The sequence below is a fragment of the Thunnus thynnus genome, chromosome 17 (genome assembly GCF_963924715.1).
Source record: "Thunnus thynnus chromosome 17, fThuThy2.1, whole genome shotgun sequence".
Lineage (NCBI taxonomy): Eukaryota > Metazoa > Chordata > Actinopteri > Scombriformes > Scombridae > Thunnus > Thunnus thynnus.
In genome coordinates, this window is record NC_089533.1 from 26,135,752 (window position 1) to 26,156,678 (window position 20,927).

The window sequence follows — 20,927 nt, forward strand, 5'->3', positions numbered from 1 at the left end:
CCCCTGTTAGAGAGTTAGTTGACCAAAAGGAGAAACCAACCAGCACCTAAAGCTCACAAAATAATTAATAATGAAAGTAAAATTCATTTAAATGTAATTATCTCTTGGTCTTGATTTCTTCACCTGTGGACAGAGTAAGGCTAGCTGAATCCCCCCCACTTCCCGTCTGTATGCAATCTGTACGCAGTTGCAGGTGCCCTGCATTTGTCTCTGCCTCTCAGCCAGAATGCTGGTTTCTCCACTTTCTCCCTGGTCTGTAGACCATACACCGATGATGCCCAACTGTATTTTCACATCATACTTTCCACCCACCTCCTTCCTTTGTCACTTATAAGTTGCCTTCATGACATAAAGAACTGGATGACATCAAACATGGTTGGCGATTTGTTACTGTCCATTGACAGCTGCTCCCCTCCTCTGAGGTCTGCAACCTAGATGTTATCTTTGATTCCACCCTTTCATTTAAACCGCACTTAAAATCCATCACCAAATCTACTTTCTTCCACCTAAGGGACATCTCTAGACTCCATCTATCACTTCCTAACTCCATTGCAGAGACTGGCCAAAAACTCCTTGGGTGCACCCCAGTACATCCAGGGTTCTGACATGCACAAAACCTTGGCAAAAAATCACCCACATGACATTTGAAATTCTCCTCCTCACCTATGAATGTCTTCATAACTTGGCTCCTAAATACCTCTGTAACCTGCTTCACACCCAGACCCCCTTTAGCACTTTGTGCAATGGACTCCTTGCCACTCACACCAGGCTGTGTTTTGTGGGGGCCAGTGTCTTCAGTGATTCTGCTCAGAAAAAAAAGTGCTGGTGCCTCTATGCTCTGGAATACTCTCCTTTCCTTAATCCATCCTTTTCTGTTAAAACTAGTGCAGTACCCATTCAAAATGTGCCTGTTTCAGAACAGGCCGATTGCTTGGCCTCTGGCTGCTTCTTCAATGCATAGAAAAATGAATACAGTTGATGTGAGGTGTGAATGAGTATATACACCAACAACATGAAAGAAACTAACATTCTATTATACAAAGATGTTATAAATGATAAGTACTCTAATAGTAAATAAACGTTCTTTTCTCATTTCAAGTATCCTAAAATAAGGGCTGCATTTAAAAAAAACAAATGTGCATCCTAAAATAAAGTGGATCGATCATATTGGGCTCTTAGATCATTCCTATTTTCTGTGCCTTCAGTTCGGATTTGAGTGGGTACGTTTGCTCCAAAGGTTTGTGCTTTGTCTATAGTGGCGTTTCACAATTGGTCTCAGAGCATATGAGACAAACTGGTTTTGAAGTGCCCGTATAAAGTATTTCCTTTGTTTTACACGTGTAACTATAGTCATTGTGTATTGAGCTCTGAGCATTTCTAAAATGCGGGTGACCTACTCAACGGTTCACTTGCCACTGCTGATCTGCTAAACATGCTGCTCACACTATGTTTGCTCAGAAGATTTGTTCTTTGTCTGTAGTGGTGCTTCACAATTGCTACAGTACCAGACAAATTGGTTTGGAACTACCTGTGGAAGTATTTGCTCCGATTTGTGCATGTACCTACAGTCATTGTGTATTGGGCTCTGAATAGTCACTTGCTGCTGATCTGCTAAACGTGCAGCAAATGCTACACTTTTTGTCTAGACACAGGGTAAGAGTGTCCATTCTTGATTAAGAGCTCTGTTTTTGCTGCCTACTTTTCTCTTTTCAGAAAACTTTTCTCTGACTCTGACCTCGTCTCTGGTCTCTCCCTGACATACTGGAGTCAGAAACTTCACCAGTGAGATTAAACAGAGGTTGAACTGTAGAAGCACTTTACAGCCTTCCTTTGGTTGATTCTGCTGCCAATCAAACGTGTCTGCGCTCCAGTTGGCTAGTTTTACTGCCTCTGCTTGTTCTTCTCTCTTGGGCAGTTCAACTGTGCAGGGCACATGCCTTTGTCCCAGTCAGCAAGTCAAAGCCTAGAAGCCCCGCCTTGCTGTGATGTGACGATGTTTATATCAAATAGTCCCTGCTGCACTCAGACGTGAAACTGAGCAGCTTGCTGTTTGCTTGTTTATTCAAAGTTAATTAAACATGTCATGTGTCCAAACAACTTCACACTCAACACTGCGGTTCCTTGGGTCCTCAGCAGTACAGTATAGTTAGATATAGAGATATCTAGACTTAAGACAAGCTTTTTATTCATGTAGATTCTTGCTTGTTTTTTGTCACTGGGTAATATGAAAGGAACTTAAAATTGAATTTAATATTTTTATTGTGATATCTTTTGTCCTTGCTTTTGTTTTGCACCTGGACCTGTGATGATGAGGGAATGTTAAACAATCAACCTTTTTGTGTTTGAATTGCTAAGTAGAATAGCTAAATATCAAAATAATCTTCATACTCTAAGCTCATTACCTGTTGCAAGATGGCTTCCGTTGCATCCTCCAGGTTCACAGAGGAATCCTTTGTAGTTACTTTGACTCTCACCACCTGCTGCTTCATTGGCGCTTTTTAAGGAGGAAATATACATTTAAAATGAGTTTTTTTAAGCATTACATGTTAAGTGTCTCTGAAGTACTGATTTAAAAGAATATAAAAACAATGTAATAAGTCTTAAATTTGTAGCTCAAAGCTCACCAATATTGCAGACAAAGAACAATTTAGTATCACAGTTCTTGTCTTCCCATCGACCGTCATGTAAAAGCACACAGGGAGCATTGATGGATTGAGCTGGTTCATTAGTGTTCCATTTTGTGAATGAAGTGGGGCTCCCATCTGACCACTTCCATGAGTCTCTGTAGAGGCCGATCCATGCTATTGAAGTTATAATGCTCTTTATCTGTTCATTCTCAGTTTGGTTCCTCACACTGGCCAGGTCAGTGTAGTGCTCCCTGCAGTAGCTCTGAGCCTCAATCCAGGTCTTGGATTCATTCACGAAGATGAAACTGGAAGAGGCCACTGTTTCTACACTCCCTTGAAATATGTTTCAGCAAAATTGAAAAAGGTTAGCCATGACCATAAATAAATATCTAAACAATGCTACTTTTGAAAACATTTACCATTTTGGTTTCACATTAATTCAAAACAGCAACTGGTCAACATGGTTTACTGTCTAAACAAAGCATAAAGGGTTGACACATTTGAAATAACTCATGGATATTTTACATAAACCTGCATGAACTGATTTTTTGGTCACTTAGGGGCAGCAGAAACAAGTTGTGGACCCAACACTGACCTATAATCTCCTTTTATGTTGAACTTGTAAGCAAACAGATGCTAATTTATACGTCTCCTTATCTCCACTTATCTAACTCTCACATTCCTGGAGGACATTCATTGAGCGTCTCTGCAAATCAAGACAAATCTGAATTTGTGTGAATTAAATGTCCAATCATTGTGTAAATCATGTAAATCATATTGTTTGTCAAAGAAATACATGAAGAATGGTATAACTTTGATAGCTGTGTGGTAATCTATTCAGGACATATTAATTTTTGATTTTATTATATTTTACAACATGTGACAATACTGTCCTCTATTGGTAAGGTTAGTAATTCAAATTGATTTTTTAAATGTTAACAGTTAATGAATGCTTATATGGTAACTATGCAATGGTATTTTTAAAATCACTTAATTTTATCTATTAACCTTGTAGACTATTGTACTTTAATAGTTACGTTAGAGAAGTAGTTGTATTGAAAGGATGACGTTTCTGAAATAATAGGAATGTAAAGATATATTTATTTACTGTTTATTCAGTTTTATTCAAGCTGCTATACTGAGGATTGCTGCCAAACTGTATTTTGTTATGTATTAATACAATGACAATAAAGAACCTATATATATATATACAGTACAGACCAAAAGTTTGGACACACCTTCTCATTCAAAGAGTTTTCTTTATTTTCATGACTATGAAAATTGTAGATTCACACTGAAGGCATCAAAACTATGAATTAACACATGTGGAATTATATACTTAACAAAAAAGTGTGAAACAACTGAAAATATGTCTTATATTCTAGTTTCTTCAAAGTAGCCACCTTTTGCTTTGATTACTGCTTCGCACACTCTTGGCATTCTCTTGATGAGCTTCAAGAGGTAGTCACCTGAAATGGTCTTCCAACAGTCTTGAAGGAGTTCCCAGAGATGCTTAGCACTTTTTGGCCCTTTTGCCTTCACTCTGCGGTCCAGCTCACCCCAAACCATCTCGATTGGGTTCAGGTCCCGTGACTGTGGAGGCCAGGTCATCTGGCGCAGCACCCCATCACTCTCCTTCTTGGTCAAATAGCCCTTACACAGCCTGGAGGTGTGTTTGGGGTCATTGTCCTGTTGAAAAATAAATGATGGTCCAACTAAACGCAAACCGGATGGAATAGCATGCCGCTGCAAGATGCTGTGGTAGCCATGCTGGTTCAGTATGCCTTCAATTTGGAATAAATCCCCAACAGTGTCACCAGCAAAGCACCCCCACACCATCACACCTCCTCCTCCATGCCTCACGGTGGGAACCAGGCATGTAGAGTCCATCCGTTCACCTTTTCTGCGTCGCACAAAGACACGGTGGTTGGAACCAAAGATCTCAAATTTGGACTCATCAGACCAAAGCACAGATTTCCACTGGTTTAATGTCCATTCCTTGTGTTCTTTAGCCCAAACAAGTCTCTTCTGCTTGTTGCCTGTCCTTAGCAGTGGTTTCCTAGCAGCTATTCTACCATGGAGGCCTGATTCACACAGTCTCCTCTTAACAGTTGTTCTAGAGATGTGTCTGCTGCTAGAACTCTGTGTGGCATTGAGCTGGTCTCTAATCTGAGCTGCTGTTAACCTGCGATGTGTGAGGCTGGTGACTCGGATGAACTTATCCTCCGCAGCAGAGGTGACTCTTGGTCTTCCTTTCCTGGGGCGGTCCTCATGTGAGCCAGTTTCTTTGTAGCGCTTGATGGTTTTTGCGACTGCACTTGGGGACACTTTCAAAGTTTTCCCAATTTTTCGGACTGACTGACCTTCAGTTCTTAAAGTAATGACGGCCACTCGTTTTTCTTTACTTAGCTGCTTTTTTCTTGTCATAATACAAATTCTAACAGTCTATTCAGTAGGACTATCAGCTGTGTATCCACCTGACTTCTGCACAACACAACTGATGGTCCCAACCCCATTTATAAGGCAAGAAATTCCACTTATTAAACCTGACAGGGCACACCTGTGAAGTGAAAACCATTTCAGGTGACTACCTCTTGAAGCTCATCAAGAGAATGCAGAGTGTGTGCAAAGCAGTAATCAGAGCAAAAGGTGGCTACTTTGAAGAAACTAGAATATAAGGCGTATTTTCAGTTGTTTTACACTTTTTTGTTAAGTACATATTTCCACATGTGTTAATTCATAGTTTTGATGCCTTCAGTGTGAATCTACAATGTCAATAGTCATGAAATGAAAGGAAACTCATTGAATGAGAAGGTGTGTCCAAACTTTTGGTCTGTACTGTATATGTATATAATATAGTATATAATAAAATTAATAGCAAACATATATTATATATATAATATATATATATTTTATAAATAATCTTAATGTTAAGTGTAAGTATTCCAACTTTCTGCCCCAGTGTTCAACATACACAACTTGATTAAATCAATCAAATCAAAAATAAAAACATTCAAAACAAAAACAAGAATGACACAGTCAGTATAAACAAACAAAACAACATAAATCAAAAACAACCTACACATCCTGTACCGTCTTACTATGCCAGTTCCATACCGTACCCATTAAATGTTATTTTTAAACATTTATTTAAACTTATTAGGCAGATTGGCGGTTCGATCCTCAGCTCCCCCGGTCCACATGTCGAAGTGTCCTTGGGCAAGATACTTAACCCCAATAATTTATATGGAGCTTCCAGCATAATTTATTATCTATTATTACTCCAAAAAATTTAATTTCAGACACTCTTTCAAGTTCTACTACATGAGTTTCCTGTTTGAGTTAGTTAAACGATTCCCAGCTATTATAAATTTGAACAACTGCTAAAAACTCAAAAAAAAAAAGTAAAAGTTACACAGACTTTACACTGTGGGTAACAACAGCCTATTTTGAACATGATTTTATGAAATATTTCTGTATATTGTTAATAGCATTGAGTTCAATAACATTGATGTAAATGAAGTGGTTGCCTTTATGTACTGTATGTCCATATATTTTTACAGATATATACATAGTTGAATATAAATGCATATATGGTGTATGGGTATAGAATAATGTTCCTTAAATTAATTAATTAGATATGTATTCATCCTTCCAGCCACTGAATTTAAACCCAGGATGTTCTTGCTGTGAGAGAAACAGGTAACCACTGTACAGCCGGGCAGTTAGATTTGACTAATATCCCAAAATATGGAATTGTTTTGTATGGACATGTATTCAAAACTACATTATTTTTGCTTGTTGCTGTAATAAAAAACAAGGGGAAAGCTTTTGCAAAAGTGTTTGTTTAAATACTTCAGCAATTTCATTTGAAGTATTCAGTGAAATCAACTGAAAATTTCATATGATGCTTCAGTATCTCTTTCTCAATATATGCCTGTACTGAGACATCTTTGTACATATCAGAATCCCTTATTGAAACATGCCTAACACTAAGCTTTTCTTTAATAAATATTTGGACTATGATTCATAGGTTTAGTTTGATTATATTATTACATTACATTTTCTATTTTATTTTATAAACACACATACAAGGAGATAGAATTTACAGATTTATTTGGTGTTACAGATTTTATACATATCAGTTTGAAACTGTCAGTAACCCTTCAATGATATAACACAGCCAAAAAACACATATAGCATAACTTATGTTGAGACCCTACTTTAGACCCTTATTACTGCCTGTTCTCATCTGTGGTGTTGACTGCAAATTGTGAACTTTTGTTGTTGTTTTTGAGCCAAATTTCACATAGAGTTTTCCATCCAGAATGATATCAATATTATCTGCTTTCTTTATTTTTGGGGCTAAGGAGGAGAGGCATTCAAAATGCGGTATTTCAATATATATTAGTATAGATGCAACCCCCCTTTTGAATGCATTGGAACAATGTTTTCATTTTTCCAGATTAGTGTATTACTCTGACAGCCCATGTGATTACACCAAAACCATCTGTATAAATTTGTAAAATGACAACAGAATTGTGGTAAAATACACAAGTGAGTCATTTAGTAATTGATTGACATTTTACATTTTAGTCACACAGTTCATGACTTGCACCTTCATGACAGGTTGGTAGGAGTCTGACATTGTTGCCATGACTTTAACACGATCACCCTCCTGAATGAGAGCTGGGCTGTTCGCTTTACCCCTGACAAATGATGGGCTGGTGTTATAATACATGTCATTATAAAGATCATGATCACACTCTTTGCTCTTTTCAAAGATTCCCACTGCGTACCAGTTTGAGTACATATTAAAGTCAAAGGGCACAGAGAACATGACAGCTATTTTCTCAGTGGGCTGGTCTGTATCCTCCTCCAGGAGATCATAAGTGAGGACGCCAACAGATCCACATGCTGTGTTAGGAGTCTTGCTGAACTCCACGACATCACATTTGGAAGGGGCAATGAAAGGTGACAGAGGTATGGCACAGCTTCCACTCTCAATGTACATCCTAGTTATAGAAACAGTAGAACAATCCTTATGAATTGAAGATATTTGTTGACTATTTATTTTAACATAGATGTGTGAAAAAATGTGCAAAATACCTGGGATTACAAAGGCTGAATTTGCATTCATTCTTAATGTCAATGGTGCACTGGCGATGTGTGGGAGAAGCTTCACCAACTGCAGCACCGACCGCTGTTGCCGCCCCAATAATTCCAGCTGCTGTTTCTGCTATAACTTCCGCCATGGTGATCAGTTCAAAGACACAGAGTGGATTCCTTAAGTTTTGTTTTAACAGACAGACAGAAAGTGTTACGTCAAGCAGAAGAACAACAGCATTTTTAATGTTTCATGAGAAAAAGTTTTTAGAATGAGGACAAATTGATATATTTGGCAGACGTAGTGTATCTCAAGTATTTTGGCTATGGTTGCTGGAGCCGATACTCAGCAGCTTGACCTGATATCTACATTGGATCTGCTTAGGCTTAACTAGGCTTGATGGGCAGCTTTTTCTGAATGCCATCACCTACTCAGTTGTCCAACCATCCATCCAACCATTGTCTAGTTCCACTATCCCTCTGGTATGCAAAGTTTTTCATGATAATGTCCCTTGACCTGTCTTACCAAAGAAAAAGTGTCCCAGAACCAACCCCCTCTTTACCTGCATCCATACACTCAGGGTTGTACCAGCTAATAGCAGCAAACAGAAACAAGATGCAGTTCCCTTCATTTCCATTACCTGTCCCTACTGCCATTACAGTTAGTTTTGTAGTTGGGTCTTTTTGAGATAAATATTTACAGTCTGCCATGTTGTTATCTTGTGTTGCGCTTTGTACAATGATGCAGCTAAAAAGTGCAATGATTCTATGGTATTTTGTGAGTTCTTATTCCTTCTCAGGTCTTAGCCAGGTGGAAATTTGTCACTGATGCTTGTACGATGTTTTTTTTAAATGCTGTTCCAAATTACACCGTTTTAAAACAGAGCATGTCTGCTGGCATAGTCAGCACAGTGGATCTGAGTTGTTATCGGTGAAGAAAAGCTCATCTGTCCATTTTTCCTGAAACTTTCTGTGTGTATTTTCTATGTTGTGAAACTTTCTCCCTTTGCTAACCTGTTCTCCCTCACATTCATTTGTTTGTCCCTTCTCTTCCACCACATTTTCATCTTGCGTTTCACAATAATTCAATCAAAAAATCTCCAAAATTAAACAACCAAATACGTTGTTTGAACATGCACTCCAGAACGACACATAGCAGCATTTTCTAATCTGATGTCATCTCCACTGCGCCACTGCTCTGGGTCATAATTACTACAGCTGCTTCACGGCATCTGTCACTCAAAATAATTATATGTCATTTTTGAGCGACTGACATTATGTCATATTGTGATGTTTTTCTTTCTGTTTCAATTCAACCTGTACAGTAGTTGGTCTTTCTCTCTCTGGCTGCTTTTGTTTAGTCACAAAACAATCCATAATTTGTCATGTATTGTCATGTTTTGTCATGTTTTGCATTTGTTGGCATAACAAATATATATACTGCCCCCAAGTGGGGGGAAGCTGTTTTGCTAATCAAGTTAATAATATTATACAGGCTTACATGTAAAACTGAGACAATCATGGGCCGCAAACTGAAGGCTACTCTACTTAGGATCTATTTGTTTTGTTTTATTTGTTTCACACACATAAAGACAAAACACATGAAGGAAATATAAAAAGTACATGTGAAGGTGTGGTAGAAACCTGTAATGGCTTATATGAAAACCACACCCAAAAGACATACAAAAGGTATAATACAAATATACAAACTCATTGATACGTTTTAAACATTAGTGTTCAAATATAGTAGAATTATACTTTAAAAAATACAGAGAATCAGGAGTATTGCCGTATCGAGTATAAAAAACAGTTACTAAGAATGATCACTATTGTTCCAAGTCAAATGTTTTTGACAGCAGAGCAAGTCTTTGTACATAGACAATGAAAAAAGGAATTCATTAAATGTATGTTTTCATTCCCCACGAAAACTCCATGATATTTGATAGAAAACTGATCATGCGATGTTTTTTACAAAGGAAGGTGAAGATTCTTATCTGTCTTGTTGGGTAATTATGAAATTGTGAATTATTAACAAAATTATATCTAAAACTGTGAGGTAAATCTGTGTTCTTATATCTCACCTAAAGTATCACAATCTGAAATATTTAAAATCCTTTGGCAATATGAACAATCACACTAATCTGGAATTTTGCAAGCACCAGCACAGTGAGAATAGCAAATGAAACATTATGTTGCAAGTAGATAGAAGTAGTAACTCATGGGAAGAAGTCATCTTTAAGTATATGGACCCACCAGCCTGAAGAGACTGAAAAAACACAAATATATAACACCAATTTTGTTTTCATTGTACTGGCTCCCTGTCTCCTTCAGGATTGATTACTAAAGTGCTACTCACAAACAAATCCATCAACAGACATGTGCCTCCCTACCTACAGGAATTGATCACACCACAAACCTCTGTCTGCACCCACAGATCTGCCAACAGTTTGCTCCTCCAGGCCTCCAGTACTAAGCTCTGCACCATGGGGGATCGAGCTTTCTGCTCTGCTGCACCACTCTTGTGCAACAGCTTTCCTAACAATCGGAGGGCAGCACAGACCCTAGACTCTTTTTTTTTTTAAAAAAAGGCCTTAAAACCTTTCTATTCAGGAAAGCCTTTTCATCTTACCTCTTATTACTATTTTCTTTATGTTGTGTTTTCTATGTTATCAATACTGTAGCACTTTGACTTTCACTATGAATATAAAACGTCATACAAATTAAATATATTATTATTATTATTACTATTCTTAACTGGAATGATCACCTCTGAAGAACGACTGCAAGCTCTAACTGTCAGGCGTGAAAGTCACCTACTTATACAGTTGATGGAGGGCAAAACCTGTTTCTGCAGGAACTCTCCTTCCAAGCAACTTGTATATCAGTGTACAATGATCAAAATCTTTCATCACTCTCAGTCCCTTCACACATGCAACCAAACATACAAATGTTTTTACAGGTATTTTTTTCCATGGGGCCAAGAGATTTGTTTACTGATGTGATTAGTCAGTGAATGGTGCATAATTTTAATAAAATGCAATATTTTCAACCATGTCTGTATAGATAGATAGATAGATAGATAGATAGATAGATAGATAGATAGATAGATAGATATAGCTATATAGATATTTATAAACCAAGCTCTGGTTTTGCAGGATGTACAATTGAAGGCTGCAGTCAATGCCACATTCAAGAAAGCTTGTCTAACAAATAAGAATATCAAACAAAATTACTACTCAAAAAAAACATCAGGTAGATTTGTTTTAAAAGATTTTACTACTTCATCAAAGTTCCAAAAAATTAATGAGGCAGAGTTCAAATCTATGTCACACTGTGTGCAAGTAGTAACAGCACAACAAACATTGGACTTGGCTGAGCTTAAAATCATGGTCTTGTCGTTTTTATAGCTTATTAAATTAAATGTCAACCAAAATTAACCAATACTGAATTATTTGCCATGTTAACTTAACTAGACAAACATTCTGCAGGTTTCTTGTCAACAGATTGATGTCGTCACTTCTGCTAAATGTAACTAGCTTTTCTGTGGCGCTCTGTCAGAACAACATTCTTACCTGATGGGTTAGATACTGTGTGATGATCAGATGTGATCAGATGACAGCAGACAAACACACTGTGGCTCCTTGTAGCTCACTCTAAATACAACACAGAAACAGCTTTAGTGATCAGTTCACTCGAGGTTTCAGGTCCCTAAATTTATACAACCACTATATAGCAAAAGTAACTGGTGTAAGTTTTACCTATCACCCTCAAAATACAAATATACTTTACCAACTGTCATATTACCTGGTATCTTTCACCTGATGTGTTGGCTGACTGTAATTGTAAATGATAAATGGACTTCATATAAATATGTCATGGAAGACAATGCCTCCCAAATTACATATTTTTATCAATATAATGAGGAAATCTTGTTAAGTAACGTATCTGGGAAGTTGAAAAATGTCCATACTGAACATATCAGTAAATGTATATTTTCCCTACAAAATCTGCTCTTGCAATATTATACACTTGTAGCAACTAACTACAGCATTGTTAAAACATTTTTTATGGTCATGTTAAAGCACTCACTGCACTTGGTTAAGGTTGGGAGAAAACAGTGCATTGGTTGAATACAGAAAATGTTCGACCACCTCCTTACAACTTCAGTGGTGTACATATAGTAAATGTACCACTTTATTCATTAAAAAAAACATTACCTGTGAGAATAATCCAATTAAAGATTATGTTTCTTTCATGTGAACATAATCTGGAAAACAAAACCATATAAATTTAACTTCCTTGCCCTTAACCAAGTGTTAGTTGCCTAACTATATTTGCCATAAGCGCAATATTTCTCTAACCTTAATCATACTGTAACTGTCATGCACAGATATTGTAAAAAAAAAAAAAAGAAAAAAAAGAAGAATTTCAAAAACATTGGCGTTAGATATTAAAGAATGTTGTTATTGAACATGGTAATAAGTTAATAAGTAGTCTTATTTGTGCATTTTTACTTTTTCCTGAAGGAGAGGATTTGTATTATCTGGTCACACAAATACTGACTGTTCTTTCTAAATAGCAACGGAGGAAATGGTGTGATATATACAGCCACAAAAGGTTTTACAGAAGAGGTCGGGGTGAAGGCAGATTTTATCCCCCTTAGTATGCTATTTCAATTACCTATTCTCACCTGGAATGAAGACCTCTGAAGGACGGCTGCAAGATCCAGTTGTCAGGCTTAACTCTGTCAGTGTCGACGCAGGACTTAAGAAAATGGCTGTGGTTAGATCCTTTTTATTTAGTACCCTCCCTCCCAACAGGAACTTGTGTCATTTACTGAAATCACTTCATTCACTACTGACTTGGAAAAGAGATTGACATTGAAGTTTAAACTATGCAACTTTTATTTGGTGATAATTACAATATCTTTGATACTTTTCCATTTGCCTGTCTGCTTTAATCACTCTGTAAAGCCTCTTATACATACAGCAGTAATACAGTATATTTCATAATGTCATAGCACAGTGTCATGTGAGGTAAGATGAAGAGTTCTCAGTCTATCTTCCGAGGAAATGAAAGTAGCTAATGAAACCTTACCCTTTTTTCAAAGAATTAATAGAAATCTTTTCAGGGACTTCCTGTTCTATTTGGTTGCATTTTGAGACTGTGGGAATTTATTTAGCACACATTAAACTCAATAATTCTTGCACCAGTTATCATGGCTATGAAAATAAAATGCAGGTTCTAATAAACTGTATTTTTCCTTTAAAAAGCTGTCATTAAGGACCCATAAAAGTTTTTTTTTTAAAAGTAAAAGACCTGAACAACAAAAGATCAAATAGCAACTCAAAACAGACACTGAATAAATAAATAAATCATTGAAAATTATTTTAATCATCTAACTCACACAGTCCTGAAAATGTTCACCTAAACTACTGTATTTTCTGGTGATAATTACACTATCTCCAACAATAAGAGATATAGCATGCAGGGACAGATTAAACATCCAGTAATACACACAGTGTTTCTATTTCTGCTTAATGATAATGGACACATATTCATCATCATTTCTGTGACTGCATTACCAAATCTGATAAAATTATGGGCAACATTTTATTTTACAGGTCTGTTATTTCCTCACAGGGAAAGGAGACACCATCTTCTCAGACTGTAATTTTTTGTTGTTTAAAAGCAGTTGTTGATTTCCAGAGGAATTACTGAGAAATAAAAGTTTGATTCACACCCAAGTAAACATTAATTCTTCATTTCAATATATTTACTAGGAAATCGAGTATTATGGACCAATAAGATGAAGCATAACCAAATTATGCATCCATGACTTCACTAAATGTTTTGGTTATACATAAATATATACAGTATCTCTATTTTTCCATTTTCCTTTGTAAAGCCTCTTATACATACAGCAGTAATACAGTATATTTCGTAGTATCACAGCACAGGGTCATGTGAGGTAAGAAGAAGAGTTCTCAGTCTATCTTCTGAGAAAAGTAAAGTAGCCAACGAAGCCTTCCCCTCTTTCCATTTCAAAGAATGAATATCATGAGAGTTAATAGAATGTGATGTGGACACAGAGCCTTTATTTTTTTCAGGGACTTCCTGTTCTCTTTGGTTGCATTTTGAGACTGTGGGAATTTATTTAGCACACATTAAACTCAATAATTCTTGCACCAGTTATCATGTTGGACCATTTTAAGAAATGTTGTGGCTCTGTGAGATCTCAGTTACTTTGGTAAGTACAGTGTTATCATGGCTACGAAAATAAAATGCAGGTTCTAATAAACTGTAGTTTTCCTTTAAAAAGCTGTCATTAAATAAAACCAAATACAGAATGGAAACAAATTAATTGTGAGCAAAAGACTGAGGAAAATACATTAGTTACCATAAACATTGTGTTATGTCTTAATACTACTTATCACATAATAACAACAACAATTATATTTTTAAAGGCAGCCTGTGAAGTTTCTGACCACTAGTAATGCTGTAGAGCAATGTTTTTAGAAGGGGGTCCCCATGTTGTTTGTATTGTGCAAAACACGTTTGTTAGACCTCAATGATACACACAGTGTTTTTTGGTGAGTGAATGTAAACATAACTTTTGTTTGTTTAAAAGAAAGTTCCACAGGACCGCTTTAAGAACAATACTTCCTGAGACCAAGAAGGACCCATAAAAGTTTTTTTAAAAAGTAAAAGACCTGAACAACAAAAGACCAAGCAGCAGCTCAAAACAGACACTGAGTAAATAAATAAGTCATTCACATAGTCTTGAAAAAGTTCACCTAAATTACTCTACTTTCTGGTGATAATTACAATATCTCCAACAATAAAAGATACAGCATGCAGGGACAGATTAGACAACCAGTAATACACACATATTCATCGTCATTTCTGTGACTGCATTACCAAATCTGATAAAATTATGGGCAACATTTTATTTTACAGGTCTGTTATTTCCTTAATTTCTTGGAAGTTTCATAGAAAAAAGCCATGTAATTTGGTCTGATTACAGGGAAAGGGACACCATGTGCTGAGACTGTAATTTTTTGTTATTTAAAAGCAGTTGTTGATTTCCAGAGGAATTACTGTGAAAGAAAATTTCCATTTACACTTAAGTAAACATTTGTCCTTTATTTGAATATATTTACAAGGAAATTATTAAGTATTATGGACCAATAAGATAAAGCATAACCAAATTATACATACGTGACTTCACTAAATGTTTTTGGTTTGATATAAATATATATAGTATCTCTACTTTTCCATTTGCCTGTCTGCTTTAATCACTATGTAAAGCCTCTTATACATACAGCAGTAATACAGTATATTTCGTAGTATCACAGCACAGGGTCATGTGAGGTTAGAAGAAGAGTTCTCAGTCTATCTTCTGAGAAAATTAAAGTAGCCAACGAAGCCTTCCCCTCTTTCCAAGAATGAATATCATGAGAGTTAACAGAATGTGATGTGGACACAGAGCCTTTACTTTTTCAGGGACTTCCTGTTCTCTTTGGTTGCATTTTGAGACTGTGGGACTCTATTTAGCACACATTAAACTCAATAATTGTTGCACTAGTTATCACGTTAGACCATTTTCAGCAATGTTGTGGTGTTCCGAGATCTCAATTACTTTGGTTGGTACAGTGTTGTCATTGCTACGAAAATAAGTCACAGGTTTTAATAAATTGTAGTTTTCCTTTAAAAAGCTGTCATTAAATAAAACCAAATACAGAATGGAAACAAATGAATTGTGAGTAACAGATTGAACAAAATAAATTAGATACCATAAATATTATGTTATGTCTTTACACTATTTATCATGTAACAACAACTACAATTATGTCTTTAAAGGCACCCTGTGAAGTTTCTGACCACTAGCAGCACTATGGAGCAATGTTTTTAAAAGGGGGTCCCCATGTTGTTTATATTGTGTACAATAAGTTTGTTAGACCTCAATGATACACACAGTGTTTTTTGGTGAGTGAATGTAAACATAACTTTTGTTTGTTTACAAGAAAGTTTCTTGGGGCCCCTTTAAAAAACATACTTCCTGAGACCAAGAAGGACCCATAAAAGTTTTTTTTTAAAAAGTAAAAGACCTGAACAACAAAAGATCAAACAGCAACTCAGAACAGACACTGAATAAATAAATAAATCATTGAAAATTATTTTAATCATCTAACTCACATAGTCCTGAAAATGTTCACCTAAACTACTGTATTTTCTGGTGATAATTACACTATCTCCAACAATAACAGATATAGCATGCAGGGACAGATTAAACATCCAGTAATACACACAGTGTTTCTATTTCTGCTTAATGATAATGGACACATATTCATCATCATTTCTGTGACTGCATTACCAAATCTGATAAAATTATGGGCAACATTTTATTTTACAGGTCTGTTATTTCCTCACAGGGAAAGGAGACACCATGTTCTCAGACTGTAATTTTTTGTTGTTTAAAAGCAGTTGTTGATTTCCAGAGGAATTACTGAGAAATAAAAGTTCGATTCACACCCAAGTAAACATTAATTCTTCATTTGAATATATTTACTAGGAAATCGGGTATTATGGACCAATAAGATGAAGCATAACCAAATTATGCATCCATGACTTCACTTAATGTTTTGGTTATACATAAATATATACAGTATCTCTATTTTTCCATTTTCCTTTGTAAAGCCTCTTATACATACAGCAGTAATACAGTATATTTCGTAGTATCACAGCACAGGGTCATGTGAGGTAAGAAGAAGAGTTCTCAGTCTATCTTCTGAGAAAAGTAAAGTGGCCAACGAAGCCTTCCCCTCTTTCCATTTCAAAGAATGAATATCATGAGAGTTAATAGAATGTGATGTGGACACAGAGCCGTTATTTTTTTCAGGGACTTCCTGTTCTCTTTGGTTGCATTTTGAGACTGTGGGAATTTATTTAGCACACATTAAACTCAATAATTCTTGCACCAGTTATCACATTGGACCATTTTAAGAAATGTTGTGGCTCTGTGAGATCTCAGTTACTTTGGTAAGTACAGTGTTATCATGGCTACGAAAATAAAATGCAGGTTCTAATAAACTGTAGTTTTCCTTTAAAAAGCTGTCATTAAATAAAACCAAATACAGAATGGAAACAAATTAATTGTGAGCAAAAGACTGAGGAAAATACATTAGTTACCATAAACATTGTGTTATGTCTTAATACTACTTATCACATAATAACAACAACAATTATATTTTTAAAGGCAGCCTGTGAAGTTTCTGACCACTAGTAGCGCTGTAGAGCAATGTTTTTAGAAGGGGGTCCCCATGTTGTTTGTATTGTGCAAAACACGTTTGTTAGACCTCAATGATACACACAGTATTTTTTGGTGAGTGAATGTAAACATAACTTTTGTTTGTTTAAAAGAAAGTTCCACAGGACCGCTGTTATGAGTTATCCTGGTGAGTTAGCCACTTCAGGTTAGCTGGTTAGCGTTAAGGTTTTGTTCCAAAATAATTTCATCATGTGTTAGTTTACCTTGAAAGGTATGATGGAGCAAAATTCAGTCAGGATATAATGTTTGTGTGACGTGATGAGAATATAACTGATGGTGCTAAGCTTTTTAGCCGCTAACCACTTAGGCTTAATTGCAGCCTAGATGCTCGGCTGAGTGCAACATGCTAAGCTGCTGATGTAGCCCTGGGAAAGCACTTAAGGCAGTTTGTGCATATTTGAAATGGGCTTAAATACTAATGTTTATGTACTATAAAATATACAAGGCCAGAAACGTGCATTTATTTGAAATGTATGTGTACAAAAAAAGGGGGAGGGACTTAGTTCAGAAATGTTTATGCTAACACTTACTATGAAGCCCATGTCCATAATGCATTATAAACATTCCTATATTGTGTTATAATCTGCTTAAAGCACTGTATAATTATAGTTTTAAGCACTCATAAATATTCATATCTCTTTATAACAATAATCATAACACATTATAAAGCATTTTATAATGACATAAGGTATATAATCACAATACTTAATAATTGCAGGTCATTCACTGACATTTTTTGCAAGGATCACAGTGTATTATAATTCTCATAGTTGTAATACATTGTAATAATTTTATAGTAAATCAATAATCACTGTCATAATGCATGAAAATGTGATTATAAGTTACTTCAATGCCAGGATCCTACTGAGTGTGTGTGCGCCGCATTTCAGCTCTGATGCAGTTTTGCTCCATCCTCTGCATGGTGTCCTATCCCACCAGGAGTGTTTCAGAAGCAGAGCGTTTTGTCTACAGGGAAGCCATGCACCTTTTAAATTCAGTTGTACTACTAAAGGAATTACTGCAGCCTAGTCAAAGCTGAAAGAGCGTCTTTAGGCTACCGTGATTACTGTAGTAGCAGGGCAACTAAACTGTCCAATTTTGTTAACTTGCTCAGATTTTGTTGATTTGGTCATTTTCCTTGATTTTTGTACCATTGGTAAGTGGGCCACGTAGTTAAATGGTTGCTTAATTTGTCTGTTTTAATTGTGTTTATTATTGATATACAATGGGGAGTCTGCACAGGGTGTTTTATTTTGAAAATTGACCAGATGCTCTATGTTACTGTCTGAATGGCCTGAAGAAACCAGAGGGTTCATTATAATTAAACTTTAGAATATATTTCATTAAGATATAAAATAGAATAACATAACAAGGCTGCACAGTGTGACAGTTTCAATCGCATATGCTATTAAAAATAATTCTGTGCAAAGAGAAATATGTATCCACTCATACGTGTGACTTGTATTAAATTACTCTTTTTACTTGCAAAACTTTTAATGCACTTAGGGTAACTAGTGTTTCCCCTATGTTGGCGGGGGGCGGGGAGGTGCGCTGAGTAAAAGTCAGGAGACTAAGCAGCCAGACATTTTTTCCGTCCTCTATTTCTCTGTTTAGTGTCTTCAGGTTAGGCTAACCCATTGTTGCTAACTTTGGAGCTAACCCCCTTCACTTTTCCAGCAGTTGGGGAAACAACAGAAGTGACTTTTCTTGGTCTTGACAAGCTGCAGCATTTCTTAACTTACACACTGTAGTCTGTACTGTACATCTACTATCAGACTGACCTGCTCCGTTCACATTCACATCACTTTTCTGCCACTCGCTCTCTCACTCAACTACTCACTCACCCACTACGCACACATATTAATATTATGCACTGCAATATTCCTTAAAAGGAGCTACACTCCCAAGAGTTTCCCAGGCAACAACACAGAGGTTAACTCACGTTTTGGAACAGCGCTGCACAGAGGCTCCCAAATGCTATTGATTTCTGAATGAATGGATATTTGGCATTATTTTTGGCATTAAAAAATACTTTTTTGGCCTGGCGGGGGTTCTCGTTGCCTGATAAGTGAAAAGCACTGATAATGCATTAAAATGATAGATATGATACTTTTATAAGTCATTATATAAAGATTAGTTGAGGAGATCTTAAGTGAAGATAGCAACAGTGTCTCGAGGAATGTTGGGATTAAACAGCACACTCCCTGGTGAAAATGAGTCAATATGAGGCAGCAAAGGTGTGTAGTAGCAGCCACTGTCAATGTATACACTAGAGTGTAGGAAAATATGAATGAATGTTTTGGAAAAAAAACTTATTTTGATGTAAGGGATAAAAATAAAAATTGCTGTTACCTGGGCTTACAGAGGGTATAGTCAGAGCATTCATTTGTAATGTCGTAATGTCATGTATGTCATGTCATGTATATATATGTGTGTGTGTGTGTGTGTGTGTGTGTGTGTGTACGTATTTAAATATATATATATATATATATACAAACACACATATATATATATAAGAAAAAAACAGGAATTACTAATAAAATGAATAGCAAACATATACATCAAACTTTCAATAAAGAACATATATAAATATTCCATGTCCGAAAAGGAGTAAGTAGAAAGAAGTGAATACTTATGTAGTCTTACCCCTTTTATATATTTTATAAATAATCTTAATGTTAAGTGTAAGTATTCCAACTTTCTGCCCCAGTGTTCAACATAAACAACTTGATTAAATCAATCAAATCAAACAAAAATAAAACATTCAAAACAAAAACAAGAATGACACAGTCAGTATAAACAAACAAAACAACATAAATCAAAAACAACCTACACATCCTGTACCGTCTTACTATGCCAGTTCCATACCGTACCCATTAAATGTTATTTTTAAACATCTATTTAAACTTATTAAATGTTCTATATGTTTTCATTTCCTCGCTGCAGTTGTTCCATAAAGTAACTCCTTTGACTGTGATACAATGATATTTTGCATTAGTCCTCACTAATTGCAGCATAATTTATTATCTATTATTACTCCAAGAAATTTAATTTCAGACACTCTTTCAAGTTCTACTACATGAGTTTCCTGTTTGAGTTAGTTAAACGATTCCCAGCTATTATAAATTTGAACAACTGCTAAAAACTAAAAAAAAAAGTAAAAGTTACACAGACTTTACACTGTGGGTAACAACAGCCTATTTTGAACATGATTTTATGAAATATATCTGTAAATTGTTAAAAGCATTGAGTTCAATAACATTGACATAAATTAAGTGGTTGCCTTACTTCACTTTGAAGCTCTTGTCTTTGATCTTCATTTTGACACATAAATTGTGTATAAAAGGTGTAAATTGTGGCAGTGACAATAGTTTTGAAAACATTTATGTTTAAAAAGTTAAACAGCTGAACCTAGATGCTTGTCTCTCACAATATCCAACCAAGTTACATACATGTACATACATGACACACATATTAAAAACATTGCAAAAATTGCAGTTTATGTACTGTATGTCCATATATCTTTACAGATATATACATAGTTGAATATAAATGCATATATGGTGTATGGGTATAGAATAATGTTCCTTAAATTAATTAATTAGATATGTATTCATCCTTCCAGCCACTGAATTTAAACCCAGGATGTTCTTGCTGTGAGAGAAACAGGTAACCACTGTACAGCTGGGCAGTTAGATTTGACTAATATCCCAAAATATGGAATTGTTTTGTATGGACATGTATTCAAAACTACATTATTTTTGCTCGTTGCTGTAATAAAAAACAAGGAGAAAGCTTTTGCAAAAGTGTTTGTTTAAATACTTGTTTACTTTCATTTGAAGTATTCAGTGAAATCAACTGAA

At 35.7% G+C, this 20,927-nt stretch overlaps 1 long non-coding RNA gene across 1 annotated transcript; it reads right to left on the minus strand.

Moving 5' to 3' along the window:
• Positions 1 to 6,408: 6,408 nt before the first annotated feature.
• LOC137201115 (uncharacterized) lies at positions 6,409 to 12,609 on the minus strand. The gene is made up of 4 exons (XR_010932124.1): positions 12,424 to 12,609; positions 11,306 to 11,386; positions 7,737 to 7,913; positions 6,409 to 7,642 (listed from the first exon to the last, which is right to left on the minus strand). It is a non-coding gene; the product is annotated as an uncharacterized lncRNA (long non-coding RNA).
• Positions 12,610 to 20,927: the final 8,318 nt, after the last annotated feature.